Genomic DNA, 13113 nt, shown 5'->3' on the forward strand with positions numbered 1-13113 from the left:
ACAAGCAAAGTGAATTTCTGCACAGCAGTTTCCTCTGATGATGGTGATCTGATGTGAGGAAATCTATATGAAAATCAATTTCTGGCTTCACAGTCTTCCTGTGTTATATTAATTTTTGGAGGACTATTTAGGATCAGAGGAAGACAAATTAGCTGATCTAATTCTGCCTGAAAACCTGTTTTTTTCTTTTGACAAGGAGTGCTTTTGGAGCTGGTGGTGTGTCTTACCAGGGTAACATCACAGGAAACCACTGGTGCCTATTGCCTTTTGTCTGGCTGCTGTGCATCCTTGTGAAGAGGGTCCCTCCACACTGTTTCCAACTGAGGCACTCCTCTCTGGCCTTGCACAATACAAGGGTTGAGCTTGCTGGGAAAAACTTCCTGCTATTCCCAAGCCTATTCACCTTGCTGAGCTTTTTTTTAAACTAAAATCAGGATCAAAGTAATTTCTACAATCAATTCCTACATGAGAGATCTCCTACATGATGGAGCTTTACCAAAATTCTCTAATATTAACTGTTTATGGTAATTAATACTAAGCAGAGTTTCAGAAAGATACAGATTTCCTTTAAATTTATGTTAAGCTAAGAAACCTCAAAAGTTTTTTTTGTCGTATGAATATAAGCTTTTGATTCTGGTAAAGTGAAATGGGACTTTAATACTCCAAGGTACCTATTTGCAACAACCTGCCCCCTCAAACAACTCAAAATCAGGTAATTCAAATTAAAATTAAGTTCTGGTTTTATGCTTGTTTAGCTTGCTTTTCTGTCCTTTCTTTATTTTTAAAAAACTCTTGAGCAAATGCTGTGATTACAATGCCAAATAATTTTACATTTTTTAAATGTGGACCTACCTAAGGTGAGTATTTCTACAAATATTCTCATGTAATGCAATGTCCATGCTAGGCTGTTCAGTCATATTTAACACAAAATGGTTTAGCTAGTTAGGATTTTCTCAAAAATTCAAGTTTACAGGCAATGTGTCTTTAGAAAGGATCTGACATTGTAAATCTTTTAATTTCCTAATTTTCAGATGTAAAAACCTTAAGATGTGCATACAGTATGTAAAATTGCACAGAATGAACCATATTGTTATTAAATATTATGATTACAAATATAACAGTCAAAACTTGGCCTGTGCCAAGAATGAGTTTGCTAGTAAAATATTAATTTGTTCCTTTGTATGCATACATATAATCTTTATGTAATAAATGATGCACAGAATATGACGGTCTTTAGTAATAAATGATGCACAGAATATGCATTTCCGTGTGCACAGAGATAAGGTGTATGTGTATGACGACCACAGATGTCCTGTTCCCTGTGGTGGATAGAATAGATTAGCACCTACTCACTAGCTCTTTTATGAGTGCCATGCCTCTCCTGCCAGTGCCTGAAGAAACCCAGCTCCAGAGGCAGGAGCACAAAGCTCCTCAGCCCCATCCCTGTGGGGTTGGGGTTTGTGTACAACCCTGGGGGGCTCTGAGAGTGTTAGGGGGGATTTCACCTCCTGCAAGCCATGTGGGGACCACTCCGAGTGCCTGTGCTGCCTGGGGGGCTTAACCTCACTGCCAGGGTGTCCAGGGCCTGGTGTGCCCTTCGATGCAATGTCCTAGAGGGATTCCCAAGGTGTCCAGGGCCTGGTGTGCCCTGTGAAGGAATGTCCTAGAGGGATTCCCAAGGTGCCCAGGGCCTGGTGTGCCTGTGATGGAATGTTCTAGAGGGATTCCCAAGGTGTCCAGGGCCTGGTGTGCCCTGTGAAGGAATGTCCTACACATTGTCCCACAAAGGTGGGTGTCCCACAGGCAGCCCCACTGCAGTGTTCTTTCTCTTTTTAATGATTAACAAATGAAAGAAGTGCTGTGTTACACTGGCTAAACATGGGAAATGTTGTGAAAACTTATAGGCAGCCGGACAGGAGAAGAGCTGGGGGCACAGGGCTGACCAAACCAGCATTTTGGAATCCCTTAATTCCATCCCGATCAAGCGCCAATTTCCTTCCTTGGAGGCATCGCTGCTGGCTGTATGCTTAGCGTAGGCCCTAGCTTAGGCTGGCCGCCACCCGACAGTGCCGGTGGCCCGGGATCCAGCCCGTGGCCGCCTGCACACCTCGGAGCCGCTCTCACGCTGGGGCGCGGCGGCGTCCCGGCCTGCGCCGCTGCCGGAGGCGGGACTCGAACCGCGGTCCCCCTGACTCGCGGCTCCCCGCGATACCCGCGCGGCCACCAGGGCAGGAGCGGGTGCGCGCCGCGCGCGCCCCCGCACGGGCCAGGGAGGAGGGGGGAGGCGGGGCGGCGCGCGTGCGCGCGCAGCTGGGTGCCGGCCGCGCGCGCCCTCCCAGGCTTCCCAGGGAATCCAGCGACAGCAGGAAGGGGCTCCTTCCCGCGCACGCGCAGCTGGCCGGGCGGGCGCGCGCTGAGCCGCGGCGGCGGGAGGGAGGGGGGAGGGGAGGGAAGCTGCTGAGGTAAAGTTAGGGGGAGAGAGAGACTCCGTCAGCCAAGCGAGAGCCGGGGAGGCTCGGCGGCCGCCATTACTGAGCGCCGGGGAGAGAGCGGAGAGGCGGGACGGGGCTGCGGCGGCCGGGAGCGCTCGGGAGCTGCGGGCCGGAGAGCGGAGAGAGCCCCGCGGGGAGGAGAAGCCGCCGGGGGCGCCGGCGTGGAGACAGCGTCCCGGGAATGCTGCCGCTCCCGCCGCCGCCGAGGAGCCGGATCCCGACGGCGCGAGGTGAGGGGAGGAATGCGGTCCCGTGGGAGCCGGCCCGGCCTGGAGCGGGGCGGCCGGCCCGGCAGGCGGAAGGGGAGCGGGGGGAGGAGGCGGCTGCAGCCCGGCGAGCCGGCGCGGCGGCCGCTGGCTGTAACCAGTTCGGAGGGCTGGGGCCGCGTGGGGAGCGGGCAGCGGCCCCGCACCCCCCGCCCGGCCCCCTCGGCCCCGCCGCGCCGCGGAGGGCAGGCGGGAAGGGCAGGGAGCGGGGTGCCTGGTCCCAGACAGGTGATGAAGGCCTGAGCAATGGGAGGGTCTGAGCCTGCTGTACGAGGCTGCCAGCTGGTCACGGCTCTCTAGGGAGGGAGGAAGGCAGGAAGGGGAGCTTCCCTGCTCCTCTCTTCTTCCTTCCTCATTCCCTTCTTCTGCCTAGTCCTTTAGCTTCCTCCCTTCTTCCATTCCCACTGCCTTTTCCCCCTTTTCTCCTTTCCCTGTACTTATTTTCCTCTTCATTACCCCCCAATACTCATTCATGCCTTCTCTGTTCTTTTCTTCCTCTACTAAATTTGAACAGTTGTCCATTCCCCTCCTCCTTCCTTTCACCTTCAAATATTGCTCGATATTAAATTTCAGAAAACTTCACTCTCCTAATGATGTGTGTGCATTTCTGTTTTTCCACCAGGTGGATTTTAAGGCTTTGGAATAGGGTAGCCAGTTGCAGTGTTGCAGCTTTCAAGCGTTTTGAATCCCTTCAACCAGCATAACCTTTAGACTCTCTCCACCCAAGGGAATCACCAGAGACATACAGATGTAATGCCGTGGTGTTGTAGCTATAGGACATAAGGAAACACTGCTTTAATTTAAAAAAGAAGCAGGGCTATATAGTTATAAAAGGAAGACATACTTGTCACCTTCTCCCCACAATACACCCCACCGCTCTGTACCCCCCTCTTTTGCTCTTTCCAGTATCCCTTTTGATATCAGCGTGGAATATTTCCTTAATAAGTAGGAGGGGAACGATTTTAATCTAGACCAAAATAGGCCTGTGGGGGTATGTGTGTATTCTTTAGTTTAGTGTCATGCAGATAAACCGGTGGGTTTTTTTTTTTTTTTTTTTTAATAAAGATCCTTGACAGAAATTTGAAAACTCTACACTGCAGAGTAAAAGCGGTAGAGAGAGAACAGCATTAGCTGGTCAATTGGCCGTCCATTTTAAACCTGTGCATTGAAGCCAATTGCAGCACTGATACTTGTATACTTACTTCCTAAAGAATGAGGAGTTAATAGGTGGCATTTTTGTCAGTTGTGCTGTCTTACCTTGTGAAGAGTCTTCCGCATGAGAGTTGTTTTCAGCAGTGACATCAGTGACCAGAGTTAACTGCCTTCTGATACTTATTTATAGTACATATCTGAAGTAAGGGCATTACAAATATTCATCCAGGTGCATTTTTGTAAGGGTTTACTTTCATTTTTTGTGCTGCTTTGAAAATTATTTTTAAGAAGTGCTAAAATTCTTAAAATTCTATTTATAGTACTCTATTAAAACTCTCTTTCTAGAGCTCAAAAAGTATGATGTGAATGTAAGGGGTTATTTTAAAGTCTGTAGTACCTAAAGTATGGGAAATTGTTTAAGCATTTGTTACCTTACCACTAACTTGTTTCAGCATAAGTTGCTTATAAGTGTGGAACATACTGAGCTGAAATAGCATTTTCCCCCTGAAGTATCCCTATCTAAAGCAGCTGCCATTGTTGTAAAATTGTAAATAATTGCAACCAAATACCACTCCCTGGTATTGGACTTTACTTTAGCTAAGGTGTTGCATGTGTAACATAATCCAATTAAATGCTTTAGGCTCAGACTAAATTGTTTTAAAATGCTATATTTAGCACTAACAGAACCAAATGCTCCACATGTTTTTCAAGCTATGTGCTTTCCTAAAGCTGTAGGTGTTTTTTTTCCGTTTGCAGACTTCGTAGAAAAGAAAAGCACTGATCATAATAATAGATTGTTCTGTGTAAGTTTCCCTGTTGGGACTTGTTATTTGAGTAGATGATTAAACATAATGGAATTATTTTTGCACTAAGATATGACAAGGATGCTGACGCTATCTTAAGGCTTCCAAAAGTACTTTCTTGACACGAGATAAATCCCATGTACTGGCATCCTTCAGGAATATTTCTCATAAAACTTCACAAAGCACTCATCACTCCGTGTGGCAGGCTGCTCCATGGTGTGTCCCTAGGATTCTGTGCAGGAGGCGTTCTCGGGGGTGACCTTCTCCGGGAGAGTGGCACTCCGGGAGCCGGGCACCCATCGCGGAGTGCTGCTGGCACGGTTGCGTCGTGCGAACTGAAAGACTGAAAACAGCCCCGTTTGTGGCCATGACGTAGCCGTGCGAGCGAGCCCGCGGTGCATTCCTGCTCGGTGATAAGGCAGGAATGCTTTCCAGAGGGGCCTGCGTCCCGCGGCCGGCGAGGCGCTGCCGCCAGGGGGCTTCGGCCGCGCCGCGCCCCCCGCCCGCCCGCCCGGCTGAGGGGTCCCGCTCACCCCGGGAGCTCCGGATTAGCGCTCCCGGGGCTTTTTCCTCCCCTGGATCCGTGTTACGTCTCTCCTAATGGGCACACAAAATACTTAATCGCTCTTTAATCACTCTTTGTTTGGTTGGTTCTTTTTTTCTTTTTTACTCTGGGAATTTTTAGCCTAAAGGTCAGTGTGAGTGAGCTGGAAGAGTATTGCATTTTATAGATTATTGTTTGAACCATCTCATCACTTCCTTGTATTTACAGATTTGGTGAAATATTTAAAGAAAAACGAGTTTGTAATTCCTAGTAAGAAAATCTGAAACAATTGTGAAGTTATTTTGAATTTGCATGTCAACTGTGTTTTTCTAGTACATCTCTTGGAAAACAAAATAATTAATCTGTGGCTAGTTCTGCACATTACATTTTGTGGTAAATAAGTGTTGTTTCTTTGGCTTTGAGTTAAAATTCCCACGCATTTTTGCAGTTCTGCATCAGTTGACATTCAAACATGACAGAAGAATGTTTGCATTTAAAAAAGCAAAACCAATACCTGCATGCACAATTTTTGGAAAAGTATATATAGTTGCATTTTGGCATTTATTCATTTAAGATGGCTAATTTTTATGCAGAACATTATTTGCTGCTTATATATGCCATTTCCCTTTCTCATTTAGTAATTTTAAAAAGGGGTTGGCCAGTGTTGCTTTACACAGGTAGAAATGACACATACAGCTTGTACAAGGTCAAACAACAAACTAAGCTTGATGGTGTTGAGTCCTGGATTCTATACTGCAGTTGCTCATGAAGCAAAATAATATGAAACGATCCAGATCTGTGGATCAGTATAATTAGTTGTAGTTGCCCATACCAGGATGTAAATTTTTCTTGGTTTTTTCTCCCAGGAAATGCATTTTAGCCCTTTTCTGTCCTTGCTTTGATCCCTCCTTTTTTGTCTGCTTCCTCTTCTTTCTTCTATTTTTGAAAGTTTTTTTTATGGATCCCCTTTGTAAAATTTCTCCATTAGTTCTTTTGTGTCTCCACAAATAAGCCTGATCGGGAGACTTGCCCTGAGAAACTTCTCTGACCACTCTGCATGTTTTTGATTGGAGCTTATCCTGTGCAAAAAGAATTAAGAATTTATTTCTTCTGTTATCTTGCACTTTCCTCCCCTGTTAAAATACAGGCTTTGAAACTATATTGAATGCTTTCAGATAGTCAAAAATCTGAAAATAAGTAACTTGAGAGGCCTGAGTTCAGAACACTGCTGTGCTGGTAATTTGAACCTTTACACTTTACCTTTTTATTGTACCTTGATTTAATGTATGTAGCTTGGTTTGGTTTTTCTCTTGTTTGAGTTTTTTTGTGGAGAGCAATAACGGTAATAGATGCCCTGGGACTGCTAGATTCCACCTAAAGAATGATATTTTGAGTTCAGAAACAATATTTAGGCTCTGATATAATTTTGTGTAATACATAGACAGTCTTCAGTGTATTATTAATAGAAGACATTTATTGAGCTTAGTAGGAACTAAGAGCTTTGAACTTCTGTTTTTAAACACAGTTTTTCTTTGCTTTATAATATGAAGTTGGCCAGTTGAGGTTTCTGTCTTTTTTTATTTTTAATACATTGATTACTTTGCTTTTGTATGGAGAGAATTATCTAGGCTACAGAACTCCTTTAGGGATCATAGTTGGCTGTCATACTAACCAAATCTGAAATGAGCAGCAGTTGGACTCATCCATTCTCATCCTGCATTTCCCTAGCACGATTAATCAGCGTACCACTTCAACTGAATTTCTTTTCAGCCAGAGGACCACTGTTGTCCCTTACCGTCTTGCTGTTGCTTGGTTGAGCTTAATTTCTGATAAGCAATTTGAATCATGTTTTTTCCCTGTTGGCTGATACTTGGGTAATTGTTGTATTTACCATTATTTATAAATAGGATTTCAAGTATGTTTAGTTAAGGTTCCCAGCACTTGTGAAGGCAAGAATGTTAGTGTGTTTGTAAAGCGGACAGGACACGTTGTGTTAGGACCTCAACAGCCTTAAGTGATTTCAAATTGTTGATAAGGTGACATTGATATACTTTGGTTTCATTTCTGAAACAGATTTTCACCTGAAGGGAAGATTTCTTATACTTGCTTGAGTGAAAAAGATAACTCTTGGTAAATACTGAATGAGAAATGACAATGCTACGTTAAGGTACATCAACATTTTTTTTTCCTAACTGGTTGTTGGAAGAGAAAACAGTGGAATTCTTACTCCGTTTTGGGTAGGGCTATAGTTACTGTTGTGCTGATAGATCTCAGATGTTAGGTACTCTAGTAAATGTTTTCCAATGCCAGGTTTTGGTTCTCGAAAAGCATGAAGCGAGGAATGACTTGGTATAAAAACTTGGTGTCAGTAGTAACTTGAATCTGGAGCTGTAACTTTCTTGGAGTCATGATCTGTGTATTTTGAGTGCACAACACTTTCAAACTTATCCTCCAGACCATTTCAATGACACCTGATGTGTTTGAATTTACTTGATGATCTGCTGTAGAGGTTACAGTAAGTTTCTTTTGGTAAAGCAGACTAGGCTGTGATGGGCCTTTTATTCACATGTGCTTCTTTTTGCTTGGCCAGGTAATTTACAAACACAGTTGCAAGAGTATGCCGATTGAAACTAACCCCAGAAAACACTGATCCATAATCTGTTGTGTCTAGGCAACACTACAGAGCGAGTAAAAGACTTGTGGAAAACACTCTATTTTCTCTGTTGGCAGACTGCTTAAATAGTTGATGGTCATAAGCAATTCTGTGGACTCTTTCAAACAACTTTTTTGCTTCAGCCATGTTAGGCCTAAAACATTTGTAGGTTCAGAAAGCAATTTTGGAGGATATTGAGAAATACTCAAGGGTATTTATCTGTAAGTGCTTTTCTTGACTGTGGACTCATCTACAAGTTCCTATGCAGCCACAATACTTAATACTGATAGATGATTAATTCTTCAAGTATTTATTACTTGCTAATAATATGGCATTCTATTCTAGTGTTTAGAGTTCAGCTTGGAAGACTTTAGGAAACATGTATTTGTAAATAGGGCTTTCTCTAGTGTCTTAATGTTTCTGACTGATGTTTTCGGGGCCTGTGTTTGAGCTTTCTCTTGTGGCAGTGTCCCTCAAGCCTCCCTCAAGCCTCAGATGCATTCTTGCAAGAGGAGATGCTTTTCTCTCACTCTGTCTGCTCTTCCACATACTCTGAGTTCTTCAGAGTCCCATTGTGTTTTTCCTCATGAGCAAGTATCTGCTCTGCTCAGGTAGCTGTGGATGTAGAGGAGTGCCACAGCTTGCAGGTAAGGGCAGGGAACAGGACATACTGCCTATCTTCTCTATCAAGTGATAGAGTTTAGCACTGAGGCTCAGCCAGGCTTAATGCAGGACTGATACTGTTGAGACAGCTGCCTACTGATTTTGGTGTTCTTCGGTACTACCAGATTAGTTACTGTTGTATTGTTTATGAGTATTACCAAACCTTTTTTGTCCAAAGGAAAATTTACTAGAGAAAAGTGAATGTTATTCCCAAAGCAAAGTGAAATTATTAAGAATATAATTGTAAATGGCAAAACAAGAAATAGGTCTGTTGTTTTGATGTAGTATTTAGCACATATACAGCGTGGTGCTGCATCTTGCTTAACAATGGCACCTTTCCTTAGTTGAAAATGGCTTACATAATATTCCAGTACAAGTGCCTAAAGTTCCTTTCCTGTTCTGCATCACAGTGTGTGGATCACCAGGCTGGCAAAGTCTGGGTTTTGTGTGGATGCAAAGGGAAGAACAGTGGAAGAGAATTGGTTTTGATTACTTTATAGTAGCATCCCTGCAGTGAGATCAGCACTTAAAAGGGTTATATTAGTAATTTGTATCCTAGTTGAGAGTTCAAAATCTTCAAATACAGTTATACTTAAAATAGCTGATTCGTCACAGTTTGTGAGTCCTTTTAATTTAGAAGTGGTGGTAAAAGGGTTTTGCTGTAGACTGTACCTTTTTCCTATTAATAGAATATATACGCATAGACATACATTTGTTTAATGTATTTTGTACTTATGACTATACCAACTTCATCTTGCAAACCTATGTTCTAAACACTTTAGAATTCCAAATTATTCTACAAGTAATTAGTGATTTTTATAGCTCATATTTTATATGTTATCTGAGAAACTACATTAATTGTTTTCATAACAGGCTTCTACAGCCTAGATATTGTTGAAGTATCAAGTTGAAATTCAAATCACGATCACTTATGAACTCTGCCCTCTCTCAAATATTAATAGGTGTGCTTACAGGATTTAAGCCCCCCAAATTTAGACAAAGACCAGCTTGAGTTTTGTTAATGGGTTTAAAATAAGGAAAACAATCCTCATGCATAGGTGAAGTATTATACCTTCTCTGATTGCTGCTTCTTTCTTCATAAACTTGAAACTTTCAATGGTTCTTATTTTTTGTTTTCAGATCCCTCAGGGAAGGACTTGCTGAAGGGCACTGTTTAAATGTGTGGCATTACTGCAGGAAGATCGCAGCAGGAGAGTCATCTTGCTTTGCACCTCTTTCCTAAGGGTAAGTTTGGGCTTTAGACCTTTATAATGTGTTTAAAAGTGGGTAAATAAATACAAACTGCTGCCTTATTTACTTTATAACTACGCTTGGAAATCTAAAAGTCTGTAGAGATAAGGTCCTACAGTGCATCTGTAGATGGTCACAGACTCTTCCTGCAGTGATGTCAGATGCTTTGTATTATTTTCAGTCCTAAGATTGAAATTAGCTGGGGAAATCAAACAACCCCTCCTCTGAATCTGTAACAAAGGTGGGGGGGAGGGTTAGATGAATCGTAGTGTTTACAATTTGTTATAATTGAATTAAGCAGATTGAACTAAGATAATGGAACGAATTTACAATGAATTTCCAGTGTGCATGCTTTAAAACAGTACAAAACGATAAAGTAAATTTACATTAGTGGTATAGTCAAATGGAAAATCTTCCATTTGGAGAACAGTTTAATGATGATTACATATTAAATGTGAAGCCATTATAATGTCAGATTTTTTACCAGTTTTATTACTTAATTAACATAGATTTTGTTCTGTGACTTGTACAATCAGTGCAAAGTAGGAACTGTATTTAAAAAAAAAACCCAAAAACAAACCCACGCTGGTTTTAAATATCTTTAGTGATTCAGCTTCTACTATGGTTAAAATATTTCATGTCAGAACTTTAATGAGAGACTGATGTGTTTGTTCTCCCTTTCTCAGTGTCTCCCTTCACCTTACTCTTTGTACCTACTTGCTTAAAAATGTATCGATTTAACAAAACATTTTGTAGATGGAGGAGGAACAACTTTTGCTACTGAGGATGTAGAGTATCTGAAAGTATCGATTGTTTCTTATAAACTAATTGCAAATTGACAGTGTCTTCCTGATGAAATGAAGTAATCATGTGGATGAAGATTTTTGTGTTCTAGTTTAGTCCACATGAAATCTGTATTGTGCTGTGGCAAACAGAAAACATTTTATAGTGGAAGTGCTGACTGAATTTCTCATTCTAGCAGTTTGAATGATGCTACTATGATAAGCTTTGCTTTAGAAAGAAAACACTGGGTTTATTTGTAGTAATATAAATACTGCTTGTAAAAGATGTTATTTTTGCTAAGTATTTTTGTTCCTGGAGCCATTTTCTGTTAGGTCCAAATTCTGTGTTTTAAGAATATAATAAACACAGTGGAAACAGTGAGAAGAAAAATTTAAAATATGACTTGTCTTTCTGAATGGGTCTTTGAGTAATCTTATTTAACTGAAAAAGAATTCTAAAATCTGGCATAAAAGTTTCAGTTTTTGCAATATAAAAGCTCTTTGAGTATGTTCACCTTCATTTTGTAATGAAGTTGATACTTTCTTCCTAAAAAAAGTACTTTCCTTTTCTGTGATTTCCATAACAAACAGCTGGTTTTATGTATGTAGTTTGTATTTTATATTTTGGTTAGTTAATTGTTGCGAAGCAGGACAAAGTATATAACATAAAATTGATGCTTGTTATACTTTCATTCTGATAAGGACTATTTATAGGTTTATTTAAGTACATTTGTGTTGTTACTTTGTAATCTACAAATGTAAAAGCAAATATGTTAGGTACAATAGTAACTGCCTTTCTTTTATAGTGCCATGTAATAGTTGTCTTTTTACCAAGAAAATGAGAAGTATTTTTATAAAAATATTTTCAGAGAGGATAGAAGAGTGTAGGTTGGAAGAGACTTCTGAATGTCATCTTGTCCAGCCTCCCTGCTCAAGCAGGCTCACCTGGGGCAGGTTGCCAAGATCTGGGTCCAGATGTCTTTTGATTACCTTTAGTGCAGGAGCCTTTACAACTTCCTTGGGCAAACTAGGCCAGTGCTCAGTCACCCTCACAATAAAAGAAAGTGTTTCCTGATGTTCATATGGCATCTTCTGTATTTTAATCTGTGCCCATTACCTCCTGTCTTGTTCCTGAGCACCAGGAAAAGAGTTTGGCTCTGCCTTCTTTTCACCTTTCCCCCAAATATTTGTACACATTGATGAGATCTTCCCTTAGTCTTCTCTTTGCCAGGTTGAACAGTCCTGGCCTTTTCTTAAATGAGAGCTGCTGTGGTGCTTTAGCCCCTTGCTGGATTCTCCAGTAGTTCGGGATCTCTCCTGTACTGTGGAACTGGACACAGTGCATCAGGTGTGGCCTTACCAGTGCTGCAAAGAGGGGAAGGTTAACCTGCCTTGACCTGCTGGCACTGCTTTGTCTAATGCTGCCCAGGGTGCTCTTAGCCTTGTTTGCCAGGTGCACACTGCTGGGTGGTGTTTGTGTCCTCTGGGACCCCCATGTCTCCCTCTGGACAGCTGCTCTTCACGCGGCTGCCCCCAGCATGTACTGGTACGTGGCTTATTCCTCCCTGCAGGCAGGACTGTATCATTTGCTCTTCCTAATTTTTTCATCAGCAAACTTGCTGAGAATACATTCTCCCCCATCATCCAAGTTATTAATGAAGATACTGAGCAGTATTGGACCCAGTACTGGCCTGCAGAGTGCACTGCTGGTTACTGGCCCCCAAGTAGATTGCATGCTACTTGTCACCATCTCTGGGACCAGTCATATGGATATTCAGTTTTTTCCATCTTCCTCATAGTGTAATTGATTCAAAACCAGCAAATGCATTTCCATCTGCAGTATGCATGCAAGTAAAGTCTTCTATTAATAACTGAGAGTTAGTGGTAATTGTTATAATTGATGATAGCTTCAATAAAGCCACGGGAACCTTGTAGTAATTCTGTGAAACTTTGAAAGTAGATATAGTAGTTTTTGTTTCCAGTTAATAGAAGTTTGTTTTTTCATAGAGACAGAAGGAATGAAACAACAACATTGTAGTCTTAAAATCTGTTATACTTAAGTCTTACTCTTCGTATTTGTATGATTGTGTTTTTCTATAGAATTCCTGTTTGAAACATTTCCTTAAAAGCTGTTTGCTGTTGGTATACCAATCAAGTAGTCTGCTTCTGGATATAGGTAGCAGCTGGGGCATGTGGCCAACTGCCTGCTTTTACAGCTACTTGTTTTGACATTTCCTTTACTGCAACCTAAGCTCAAACCTACAAATGCACACAAAAGTAATGTTATTCTTACAGATGAGCATGATACCTAGTAAAAATTTGAGTGTGAATAGAAGTGCATGAATATTAGGTTGGGTTTAGTGGTTTGGGAGTTTGGGTGTGGGTTTTCTTTTTTTAGAAGTATGCTGCTCAGCTATCAAAAAACTGACAAACTACTACTAAACTGTGCCTGAAATCTGTTTATTTTAAATCTGTAGTATAAATAGCATTAGCATTACTGAATTATG

General features: G+C 41.8%; 1 protein-coding gene across 2 annotated transcripts in view; it reads left to right on the forward strand.

The window, feature by feature from the left end:
• The first annotated feature begins 2449 nt into the window (after positions 1-2449).
• The window catches only part of ARHGAP5 (Rho GTPase activating protein 5), a 47799-nt gene continuing 37135 nt past the window's right edge, over positions 2450-13113 (forward strand). For both annotated transcript variants that reach the window (XM_054634462.2, XM_077180433.1), the window contains exons 1-2: positions 2450-2722; positions 9714-9818. The gene's annotated coding sequence lies outside the window, so the exon portion shown is untranslated. The remainder of the gene's footprint in view (positions 2723-9713; positions 9819-13113) is intronic.

This window comes from Agelaius phoeniceus, chromosome 6 (assembly GCF_051311805.1).
Source record: "Agelaius phoeniceus isolate bAgePho1 chromosome 6, bAgePho1.hap1, whole genome shotgun sequence".
Classification (NCBI taxonomy): Eukaryota; Metazoa; Chordata; class Aves; order Passeriformes; family Icteridae; genus Agelaius; species Agelaius phoeniceus.